Source organism: Piliocolobus tephrosceles, chromosome 20 (assembly GCF_002776525.5).
Source record: "Piliocolobus tephrosceles isolate RC106 chromosome 20, ASM277652v3, whole genome shotgun sequence".
NCBI classification, from domain to species: Eukaryota; Metazoa; Chordata; class Mammalia; order Primates; family Cercopithecidae; genus Piliocolobus; species Piliocolobus tephrosceles.
In genome coordinates this window covers 20128352-20140606 of record NC_045453.1, presented here as the reverse complement: position 1 = coordinate 20140606, position 12255 = coordinate 20128352, and the positions used below count along the sequence as shown (strand labels likewise).

The 12255-nt window shown below is 48.4% G+C and overlaps 1 protein-coding gene across 14 annotated transcripts in view; it reads left to right on the top strand.

Annotated features, from left to right (window-relative positions):
• Positions 1–12255, top strand: part of ZMYND8 (zinc finger MYND-type containing 8) — a 150587-nt gene that overhangs the window by 25196 nt on the left and 113136 nt on the right. The gene's annotated exons all lie outside the window — the stretch shown is intronic.

The following is a 12255-nucleotide window of genomic DNA, read 5'->3' as shown; positions in this document are numbered from 1 at the left end:
TCCAGGGGAGGTTTTCCATCCTCATCTGCCGCACTTCTGCAGTACTGGAGATGCTGATTATTCTTGTGGACACTCTCTCTTCCTTTGCCTTCTTTGCCACCACAGTTCTGATTTTCCTTCTATTTCCCTGGCACCTCCTCTCTCCGGCCATTAAATGCTGGAGTCGCTGAAAGCTTGGCACTGTCCTTGTCTCCCCTAGCATATTCCTTCTCTGGGTGATCTTGCCCACATCTGGAGTTTTATGACTCAGACATTTATGTTTCCAACCTAGATTGCTTCTGAGTCATGGTGCAGAGGGCCAGCTGCCTACCTGACCGTCTTGCCTATTCATGGGCGTCTCTAACTCAACATGTCCACGAGAGATTTCACATCTTCACCCCCAGAGATAGGGACTCATTCCTCATTTTTCTGTTCTTTGCCCTTTTGTGTCATTTTCTAAGAATATCCTAAATGTCACTCCACTTCAACCAACCTATCACCATTGAACTACAGTGGCCTTGTAGTTGTTCTCAGTATCTCCATCTGCCCTACCCTCCCAGTCTTTTGAAAAGAACATCTTCCTGGCTATCCCTTCCTACTTTAAACTCTCAAGTGCTTTCTCCTTGGCTTTTAGATTCACAATCCCAAAACCCTCCTATGCTGGCCTCTGCCCATCTTGCTAGTCTGCGTTCTCTCTGTGTTCCATTCTCTCGGTGTTCCCCTTCTCTCTACTCTAACCACACTGTGCAGATCCATCAGAGAGCCATTTCTGGCCTCAGGGCCTTTGCGCATACTTTGAAGGTCCCCTCCTCGCCTTCCTCTCCTTACTCCCCATCAGTTTTAAGGCTCAAAATGAGGATGAGTTCTGCCTTTCGTTTTTGTTCATCCTGTTTTACTACCACCTTGCCTGCTGCTGGTGAGCGTATAATAAATATTTTTTTGAATGAACGAATGACTTGGCTCTGTCTATCAGATGGGTAGAACTTCTATCCTAGAGACTGAAGTAAAAGCAGCCTTTCGGCTAGAGAGGATGGCTTTGTTTTCAGCATTAATCCAGTGCCTGGAAATAATTACCCAGCTCAAGTGTCTGTTCTCTGCAAAGCCACTGGTGGCCTTTCTATTCCCTCTAGGGATATAGTACTCTTTGAAATGGCCTCTTCCCCCGGTGTCTTTCCTTTCTGAAATATTAGTATAACTTCTTTTTTTTTTTTCTTGAGACAGAGTCTCGCTCTGTTGCCCAGGCTGGAGTGCAGTGGCGCGATCTCGGCTCACTTCAAGCTCCACCTCCCGTGTTCACGCCATTCTCCTGCCTCAGCCTCCCAGGTAGCTGGGACTACAGGCGCCTGCCACTGCGCCCGGCTAATTTTTTGTATTTTTAGTAGAGACGGGGTTTCACCGTGGTCTCCATCTCCTGACCTTGTGATCCACCCGCCTCGGCCTCCCAAAGTGCTGGGATTACAGGCGTGAGCCACCGCACACGGCAAATATTAGTATAACTTCTAATGGGCGCCTTCTAAAACACAAGTCAGATTGTCCCACTCTCCTTTACATTTGCAGTGGCTCCTTAAGAACACAGCCTTAGGGGCATGGTGTCTCACGCCTGTAATCCCAGCACTTTGGGAGACCGAGGCAGGAGGATAGCTTAAGCCCAGGAGTTCGAGACCAACCTGGGCAAAGTGGCAAGACCCTGTTCCTAAAAAAAAAAAAAAAAAAAAAAAAGAGCCAGTCACGGTGGCCTGTCTCTGCAGACCCAGCTCCTTGGGAGGCTGAGATGGGAGGATAGCTTGAGCCCAGAAGGTGGATGCTGCAGTGTGCTGTAATCTTGCCACTGCACTGCAGGGGCCCTGCAGCATCTGTCTCTCCTGGAAAGCCTGCCCGGCCCTGTGAGAGTGAGAGTCCTGTGATGTGCACCTTGCTGAGTGAGACACACTTGGCACTGCCTTCCAGACTGACCTTCGTGAGGACCATCCTCACCGCGTCCATGGAGAACCAGGCCCTCTCTTGGCCTGAACCCTTTATTTACAGTCTCCCACAGAGAAGTTCTTTTAGGTTACAAAGTCAAAAATCACTCTTCAAAGTACCTTGAATTGCCCATGAAAGTATTCAGCTTTGATCAGAAATTTGTATGCTTACTAAAGGGTTAAAAACTGCCAAGCTAGACTAAAGGAGGAATGAAAGGCAAATCCATAGTCACATTTCTGTGCATCAGGTGCCTTGAATTCAGCTACTCAGTCCCTAGAGGCAAATTGGGATGAGTGGATGATTCCGCAGTGTCCTGCTCGCCTGCCAGGCGTGCTTCTTTGTCTTAATATTAAGCTTCTGCAGCTGTGCCAGCCAACACAGTAGCCACTAGCTGTATGTGGCTCTTTAAATTTATGTTAACAAGCCAGGTGCGGTGGCTCATGCCTGTAAATCCCAGCACTTTGGGAGGGCAAGGTGGGTGGATCACCTGAGGTCGGAGTTTGAGACCAGCCTGACCAACATGGAGAAACCCCGTCTCTACTAAAAATACAAAATTAGCTAGGCGTGGTGGTGCATGCCTGTAATTCCAGCTACTCAGGAGGGATGAGGCTGGAGAATCGCTTGAACTCGGGAGGAGGAGGTTGCGGTGAGCCAAGATCATGCCATTGCACTCCAGCCTGGGCAATAAGAGCGAAACTCCGTCTCCAAAAAAAAAAAAAATTACATTAACAAAATATAGTTCATTCCTCAGCTGCCCTGGCCACGTGTCAAGTGCCTGACAGCCACAGGTGGTTAGAGGCTGCTGTTATTAGACAGCACTGATAGAGAACAGATCGAGAACATTGCCATCATTTGAGCAAGCTTGATTGGATCACACTGTTCTATAGCCTTAGTAGATTAATGGATTTGTTGTGCATGCTGTGCTGAATGCTGCAGGTGAAGCTACGTCGCCAGGGGACACAGCACTGAACATATTCCATGCATGATTATTGAGTTTTGCTTGGTCATTGCCTCCTGAGCTTGCCTATTCTTTGAAAAGTTTTGCAGAGAACGCGGTCCTCTTTCTATCTTTGCAAGTTGGTGTTTTTTATCCAGGCCTTGCTGAACTCCTTATTGCCAGGCCCCCTTGGCACCTAGACCTGACTGGGGTAAAGTTCCACAGGATATGCCGGGGAGCTGGGCAGTCCTCTCTCCACCCTTCAACATGCTTTACCGTAATTCTTCATTTACCTGTGTGTCTCTTCTAGACGGATAGACCACAGAACTCTCACCTCTTTCGACTAACAAGGGACTGGCATTTCATGGTAGTGCCTATTAAATGCTTTGTGAATAAAGGATCTCTTCCAATAACTGGAAACAAACTTGTCTAGGCGTGGTGGCTCACGCCTGGAATCCTAGCACTTTGGGAGGCCGAGGTGGGTGCATTACCTGAGGTCAGGAGTTCAAGACCAGCCTGGCCAACATGGTGAAAATACAAAAATTAGCTGGGTGTAGTGGCACGCACCTGTAATCTCAGCTACTTGGGAGGCTGAGGCAGGAGAATCGCTTGAACCTGGGAGACAGAGAGCCCAGAGAACCTGGGAGACATTGAGCTGAGATCATGCCACCGCACTCCAGCTTGGGCAACAGAGTGAGACTCTGTCTCAAAAAAAAGAAATGAATTAACTTTTTGCGGGGTGGCGGGGGGGGGGTGGGGGTTAAGATTTATTGGATTTTCCTTTCAAATGATAAAAATCAGTGTATCTCCTTGACAACAAGCCAAAGTGTACAAAGAAGAAGCTAAAAATCTTCTCCTGCCCAGGTAACCAGGTTAGATTTAATGATCTGGGGTAGGCATGGTAGCTCACGCCTGTAGTCGCAGCATTTTGGGAGGCCAAGGCAGGAGAATTACTTGAGCCCAGGAGTTCAAGACCAGCCTGGGCAACATAGTGAGACCCCATCTCTAAAATAAAAAAAAAATTGCTGAGCTTGGTGGCACCCACTTGTAGCCTCAGCTACGTGGGAGGATGAGACCGGAGCATCACTTGAGCCCAGGAGGTCAAGGCTGCAGTGAGCCGTGATTGTATCACTGCACTCCAGCCTGGGCGACAGAGCAAGACCTTGTTTCCGGAAAAACAAACAAACAAAAAATCAGTAAGTTATAGATTTAATTATCTGAAAGTTAAGAATAATGTAGACCTTGGCAAACAGGGATTCTGGAGTTCTACCCAAAGTGGGCAGGCAGGAGGATTGTTCCATGTGGAAACAGGGGGTCCTATGTGGAGGGATCTTGTGATTTTTCTTTTCTTTCTTTTTTGAGTCTTACTCTGCTACCCAGGCTGGAGTGCAGTGGCACAATCTCTGCTCAATGCAACCTCTGCTTCCTCGGTTCAAGCAATTCTCCTGCCTCAGCTGCCCGAGTAGCTGGGACTACAGCTGTGTGCTACCACACCTGGCTAATATTTTTGTATTTTTAGTAGAGACAGGGTTTCCATGCTGGTCTCAAACCCCTGACTTCAAATGATCTGCGTGCCTTGGCCTCCAAAAGTGCTGGGATTACAGGTATGAGCCACCGTGCCTGGCCTATTTTTTCTTTAACCCCTTGTTTCATCTGTGAATGACCTTATTTTAAAAGAGAAGCTAGAGCTTCTCTTTAAAGGCGGTGGCTCACGTCTGTAATCCCAGCATTTTGGGAGGCTGAGGTGGGTGGTCAGGAGTTCGAGACCAGCCTGGCCAACATGGTGAAACCCCATCTCTACTAAAAATACAAAATTAGCCAGGCGTGGTGGTGCACGCCTGTAATTCCAGCTACTAGGGAGCCTGACTGGTTTCTTGGCCACTGATTGCTGATTTTCCAGATCACTGGTTCATTCCATCAGCTATAAGTAGTGCTGTCTTCTAATAAGGCTGACCTGGGTTTGTGCCCTACCTCCTTAATGACCCTCCCATAACTCCCCATCCTCAGACTTCAAGTTTGGGTATGGTCATTTCAAACCAGGTTGCTGTTTCTTGACTTGGGACCAGACACAGTAGCAGTTGGTAAGAGCCGAGGGACTGTATTGTAAGACAAATATGTATCCTTGAAAATCTAGACCCATCTTATGCCTGGTGAGATGCTGACACTCCAAGAAGCCCGAGGGAACTAGATGGAGACAGGAAGGAGCAGATTGAATTTCTCTTGACTCATGTCCATGGGATGCAGGGAAGATGAACTTGAAAAATAATTTTTTGCTTTTCCCAGTCGAGGCTGAGCCTGTCTGCACATAGATTAGTACCTGTATCTGATCCTTGCTTCTCGTAGCAGGGGCAGGCTTGGAGAACCCAGAGGGAGACTGAGGATCTGTGGAGGTTTTGGAAAAAGAGATTCTCAGACTCAGACATATAAGAAAAAGAGCCCAGAGCTAAGACTGAAGATTTGGTTAAGTGGTCATCTCAGTGGTGGGTCTCCTAGAAGGGAATATGATTTCCCTGGAGAAAGTCATGCCTCTTTTATTTTTATTTTTTGAACTGCTAAATAATTCTGAAACAATAGCCCTCCTCAAGAGTAACTGGGAGGCTGGGCACAGTGGCTCATGCCTGTAATCCCAGCTGTTTGGGAGGCCAAGGCAGGTGGATCACCTGAGGTCCGGAGTTCGAGACCAGCCTGGGCAACGTGGCGAAACCTCATCTCTACTGAAAAATACAAAAATTAGCCAGGCATGGTAGCGGGCACCTGTAATCCCAGCTACTCAAGAGGCTGAGGCAGGAGAATCGCTTGAACTCGGGAGGCAGAGGTTTCAGTGAGCCGAGACTGCGCCATTACACTCTAGCCTGGGCCACGTGCAAGACTCTGTCAGAAAGAAAGAAGAGAGAGAGAGAGAGAAAGAGAGAGAGAGAGAGAGAGAGAGAGAGAGAGAGAAAGAGAAAGAAAGAGAAAGAAAGAGAAAGAAAGAGAAAGAAAGAGAAAGAAAATACAATTAGCTGGGTGTGGTGGCATGTGCCTGTAATCCCAGTTACTCAGGAGGCTGAGGCAGGAGAATTGCTTGAACCAGGAGGTGGAGATTGTACCATTGCACTCCAGCCTGAGCAACAAGAACGAAACTCCGTCTCAGAAAAAAAGCAAAACATAACGAAAAAAGAATAATTGGGAGAACGAGGAAATTGGTTGTCTTAGAAAACCTCCTGAGATATCCCCCTTTGATTTTTTTCAGTAATTGCATTTAGCTGAATGGCCCCATCCTATTCAAGTTATACATATTTACTTGCTCCCCTACTTTTCGGGGAAATGGGTTCTTTAGGCAAGAGAATGACTGAGTACCTGTTGAAAGGGGAATGTCCTGTTCTGGGGTCCCTTTCAGAGGCCGACATGACCAGGCTCCCATTTGTGTAATCTTCCCTGTTGACTTCGCTACCCTGCTGCCTTCCCGATTTGCTGGAAGAAATTCTGAGACGGGGGAAGAAAAACTGGAATTTGCTGTGAGTCAGATTGACTGGCCCACCTTAGGGCTTTGTTAACCCTGTACAGTCACTCAGTTAGTCGGTCCAATATGTACTTTGGGGCACTTCTGAGCCAGGCCATGGGCCTGGCGCTAGGCTACAGCAAAGAAGGATGGACAAGCTGAGATTGAGTTTGTCAAGCTGAGACTGAGTTCACGCTCTGGAGGAGAGATACAATAGAGCAGTGAACCAGCAAAAGAGGAAAATAATTTTTGATAATTTTCAGCTATGGGCCAGGTGTGATGGTGGCTCATGCTTTAATCCCAGTACTTTGGGAGGCCGAGGTGGGTGAATCACCTGAGGTCAGGAGTTTGAGACCAGCCTGGCAAACATGGTGAAACCCCATCTTTACCAAAAATACAAAAATTAGCTGGGTGTGGTGGCGCACGCCTGTAGTCCTAGCTACTTGAGAGGCTGAGGCAGGAGAATGGCTTGAACCTGGGAGGCAGAGGTTGCAGTGAGCCGAGAACGCACCATTGTACTCCAGCCTGGGCAACAGAGTGAGACTCCTTCTCAAAAAAAAAAAAAAAAAGTGGCCGGGTGCGGTGGCTCAAGCCTGTAATCCCAGCATTTTGGGAGGCCGAGACGGGCGGATCACGAGGTCAGGAGATCGAGACCATCCTGGCTAACACGGTGAAACCCCGTCTCTACTAAAAATACAAAAAATTAGCCGGGCGAGGTGGCCGGCGCCTGTGGTCCCAGCTACTCGGGAGGCTGAGGCAGGAGAATGGCGTGAACCCGGGAGGCGGAGGTTGCAGTGAGCTGAGATCCAGCCACAGCACTCCAGCCTGGGCGACAGAGCAAGACTCCGTCTCAAAAAAAAAAAAAAAAAAAGTAATTTTCAGCTATGTATGAGTGTAATAAAGGGAAAAAAACAACTTCAGGATTATATAATAAGGAGCCTGTAGCCTGGAGGCTGGGGTGGTCAGAGGCCTCTCTAGGGCAGTGAGCCAAAAGATGAAGTGGCAAGTATGGAGAGGACTGGGCACAGAACATTATAGATGAAGGGGCCAGCCACATGTGAAGGAGCTTGGCTTGTCTGAGGAGCAGAAAGGAGGCCATTGGGGTTGGAGCTGAGTGAATGAAGGAGAGAAGGTGGGCAGGACCAGGTCACCAGGGACACTATAGGTCTTCATAAGACATTAGGTGTCTACAGTAAGCTCCTTGGAGGGTTTTAAGCAGGGAGTGCACTGTCTTATTTAGGTTTTATTTATTTTTGTATTTTTTGAGACAGAGTTTCGCTCTTGTTGCACAGGTTGGAGTGCAGTGGCTCGATTTTGGCTCACTGCATGCAGCCTCCGCCTTCCAGGTTCAAGTGATTCTCCTGCCTCAGCCTCCCGAGTAGCTGGGATTACAGGCACCCACCACCATGCCTGGCTAATTTTTTGTATTTTTTAGTAGAGATGGGGGTTTCATCATGTTGGCCTGTCTGGTCTCGAACTCCTGACTTCAGGTGATCTGCCTGTCTTGGCCTCCCAAAGTGCTGGGATTACAGACGTGAGACACTGCGCCCGGTCAAGGTTTGCATTCTTTTTTTTTTTTTTTTTTTTTGAGACGGAATCTTGCTCTGGCGCCCAGGTTGGAGTGCAGTGGCTCGATCTCGGCTCACGGCAACCTCCGCCTCCTGGGTTCAAGTGATTCTCCTGCCTCAGCCTCCCGAGTAGTTGGGATTACAGGCATCCACCACCACGCCCAGCTAACTTTTGTATTTTTAGTGGAGACGGGGTTTCACCATGTTGGCCAGGATGGTCTCGATCTCTTGACTTCGTGATCCACCAGCCTCCGCCCCCCAAAGTGTCGGGATTAGTGGTGTGAGCCACCATGCCCGGCCAGGTTTGGCATTCTTAATAACACTTGTCAGATGACTAGGAATCTGAGGCTCAGAGAGCTGAAGTAACCTGTTGAAAGACACACAGCCATGTGAGTCCGGACTAGCTCTCTCCCTGACTTGATGAGCCTCATTTGAGTGGAGAGGGGAGTGCAGTTGGAGGAGCCCTGGGGGAAGGTCAGTGGGGGTGGGGTGGGGCTGGGATTGTGGGCCACCTGGAGAATTCTGCTTTGATTTTTAAGGAACTTCTAAGCCCTGGAGGGATTTTGAGCCTGGCTTCCTTGAATTCCTGACAGCCTGAGGGGGTTTATTGCAAATGTTTGTGTTTCTTATCAGCGAACCCTTTTTAAAAACAGGCTTGGAAGAGGTAGTCTGAAGGTACAGAAAGATTTGGGGGCCAGGTGCAATAGCTCATGCTTGTAATCGTAGCACTTTGAGAGGCTGAGGTGGGAAGATCACTTGAGCCCAGAAGTTTGAGACTAGGAGATCCCATCTCTACAAAAAAAAAAAAAAAAAAAAAGGAAAAGAAAAAGAATTAGCTGGGTGTGGTATTGCATACCTGTGGTCTTAGCTACTTGGGAGGCTGAGGTGGGAGGATCACTTGAATCTGGGAGGTCGAGGCTGCAGTGAGCCATGATTGTGCCACTGTACTTCAGCCTGGCTGACAGATTGAGACCATGTGTCCCCCCCTCCCAAAAAAGAAAAATTGGGGGAAATGAGTTTGAAATTTCTCGGTTATTGCTTTTTTCTGTGCCCTAGCCTCTCCTTTCCCCCAGGAGAATAATGGTAATAAAGTATGGTGCTTTGATGTGCCAGATGCCTTTCACTTTGTATGCATTATCTCATTTAATCCTCACAATCCTTTTGGGAAGAGCCTAATAGTTCCAACTGAATGACTGAGTCACAGAGAGGCTAAGAAACTTGCCCAAGGTCACACAGCTGGCAGGTGCCAGCACTTGGATTCAGACTTAGTAGTCTGACTCCAGAGCCCACACACTGAACGACAATGCTGTGTTGACACTGGCCAATGCCAAGCATGCCCTTTGTGATGGAGAATTACCAGGTGGCACTCACAAGCCTAGGAGAGACAGTTGACCTGTACAGTGAAGGGCTTTGGAGTGGTGGAGGTGGGGTGTGCTGCGTCGATCTACTTGCCTTGGAGCACATAAATGACTTTCTCTGAGCCTCACCGATAAAATGGGTACAGAAATGCCATCCTGGTTGGGTGTGGTGGCTCACGCCTGTAATCCCAGCACTTTGGAAGTCCGAGGCAGGTGAATCATGAGGTCAGGAGATAGAGACCATCCTGGCCTACATGGTGAAACAGGTATGGTGGCGTGCGCCTGTAGTCCCAGCTACTTGGGACACTGAGGCCGGGAGGCAGAGGTCACAGTGAGCCAAGATTACTCCACTGCACTCCAGCCTGGAGACAGGCGAGACTCTGCCAAAAAAAAGAAAAAAAGAAAAAAAAAAAAAAAAAGAAATGCCATCCCAACCTCTTGGGATTCTTGGGACAGTTTGTAGCTTCTCAATAAACAATAGCTGTGAACCACATGAAACCCTTCTGCAAAGGAAATAGAGGAATATTTCCCCGTCTACCCTCACACCTGCTAGGTGTATTCACAAACTCCTGATATTTTTCCTGTTCAGTGGTTTGTCTATCTGTAATCAGTTTCTCAATCATTCTGTACTTAATAGCCGCTTTACCATGAGCCTGTTTTTCTCTGGGGTTTAGTTACCTTATCAATGAAATGGGGAGGCTGGGCTAGGTGAGTTGGTCACACCTGTAATCCCAGCACTTTGGGAGGCTGAGGCAGAAGGATTGCTTGAGCCCTGGAGTTTGAGACCAGTCTGGGCAACATGGCGAGACCCTGTCTCTACAAAAAATGCAAAAATTAGCCGGGCATGGTGACCTGTGCCTGTAGTCCTAGCTACTTGGGAGGCTGAGACAGGAGGATCTCCTGAGCCTGGGAGACTGAGGTTGCAATGAGCCGAGATTGTGCCACTGCACTCCAGCCTGGGTGACAGAGTGAGACTCTGTTTCAAAAAAAAAAAAAAAAAAGAAAGTGTGGCGAGTTTTAAATAAAATGATATTTGTATTTATAACAATGCCTCCCAGATAATAAGTGATCAATAAAAGGTAGCTGTCACGACTGTATTTCTAGCTGTCCTTCCATCAGGGCAGAGGCCTTCCTGGAACAGTTTTCCTGGTAGCCCAGATGTCTAGTTGTTGCCTAGTGACTATTTGTTAACTGGCTGGTCCCATTGTTTTCTTCTCTTTGAAGTCTGAAGTCAGGGCCACCAGGTGAAATTAGGAATCATTTTCCATCTTAAAGAATACATGCGCCTCTGTGGGTGGTGTGTTTACACAAGGTGAGACCTGCCTGGTAGCTCACTGAAGTTTCTTTCTACCAGGATTTCTCAGCCTGGCACTGTTGACTTTGGGCCTGATCATCCTTTGTCTTGGGGCTGTCCTGTGCATTGTAGGATGTTAGGCAGTATCCCTCACCTCTACCCACTAGATGCCTGTCGCAACTTCTCTTCCTGCCCAGTTGTGACAACCAAAAATGTCCTCAGACATTGCCAGATGTCCCCTGGGTGTGCTGATTACTGCTTTCCACTCTTCTGAACACCTGAGCCCTGTAAAAGTGTTTGTTTGATAATGGGAGTGTGTACTGAGCTCCTGCTGTATGCTGGTACAAGGGATACAGACGTGATCCCTGGCTGGGCAGTGCCTAGGATGAAGTGAGTGTTCCATAAATATTGTCATTATCACCCAGTTTCCCCAAAGCCATTAATAAATACCTTCGTTAAATATGTAAACATGATCAGAAATAATTCAGAGGAGTCCAGTGTTTACTGGGTTTCCTGGTTGTTCCTCCATGTCTCTGCAAACCCAGAAGCCTCAGAGACCAAACTTTTACCCTGGTCCTATTTCTGGTCTCCTTTCACTTGGATTTTGGACCATGCCCGTCTACGCAGACGGGATTCCGTCTTCATTCCATTTTATGGCTGCATCATGATGTTTCGCATATGGGCATCAGTGTTGCTTCCTGTCTGGCTTTTCTTTTTTTTTTTTTTGAGACGGAGTCTTGCTCTGTCGCCCAGGCTGGAGTGCAGTGGCCGGATCTCAGCTCACTGCAAGCTCCGCCTCCCGGGTTTACGCCATTCTCCTGCCTCAGCCTCCCGAGTAGCTGGGACTACAGGCGCCCGTCACCTTGCCCGGCTAGTTTTTTGTATTTTTAGTAGAGACGGGGTTTCACCGTGTTAGCCAGGATGGTCTCGATCTCCCGACCTTGTGATCCGCCCGTCTCGGCCTCCCAAAGTGCTGGGATTACAGGCTTGAGCCACCGCGCCCGGCCTCCTGTCTGGCTTTTCTACAAAACCCTGTTGCAGTGGCTACCCTTGTCTGTCCTTCTGTGCACCCATGAGCCCTGCAGACAGTAGGACATGTTCTTAGAACCATCCCACTACTATCTGAGTGATGTTGCATCTATCTTTATTTATCTATTTATTTATTTTTGAGATGGCGTCTCGCTCTGTTGCCTAGGCTGGAGTACAGTGGCGCAATCTCGGCTCACTGCACTTCAGCCTCCTGGGGTCAAGCGATTTTCCTGCCTCAGCCTCCCCAGTAGGAGTAGCTGGTACCACAGGTGTGCACCACCACACCCAGCTAATTTTTGTATTTTTATTTTCATTTTATTTATTTATTTATTTTTGAGACGGAGTCTTGCTCTGTTGCCTGGGCTGGAGTGCTGTGGCAGGATATCAGCTCACTGCAAGCTCCGCCTCCCAGGTTTACGCCATTCTCCTGCCTCAGCCTCCCGAGTAGCTGGGACTACAGGCGCCCGCCACCTCGCCCTGCTAGGTTTTTGTATTTTTTAGTAGAGACGGGGTTTCACTGTGTTAGCCAGGATGATCTCGATCTCCTGACCTCGTGATCCGCCCGTCTCGGCCTCCCAAAGTGCTGGGATTACAGGCTTGAGCCACCGCGCCCGGCCAATTTTTGTATTTTTAGTAGAGACAGGATT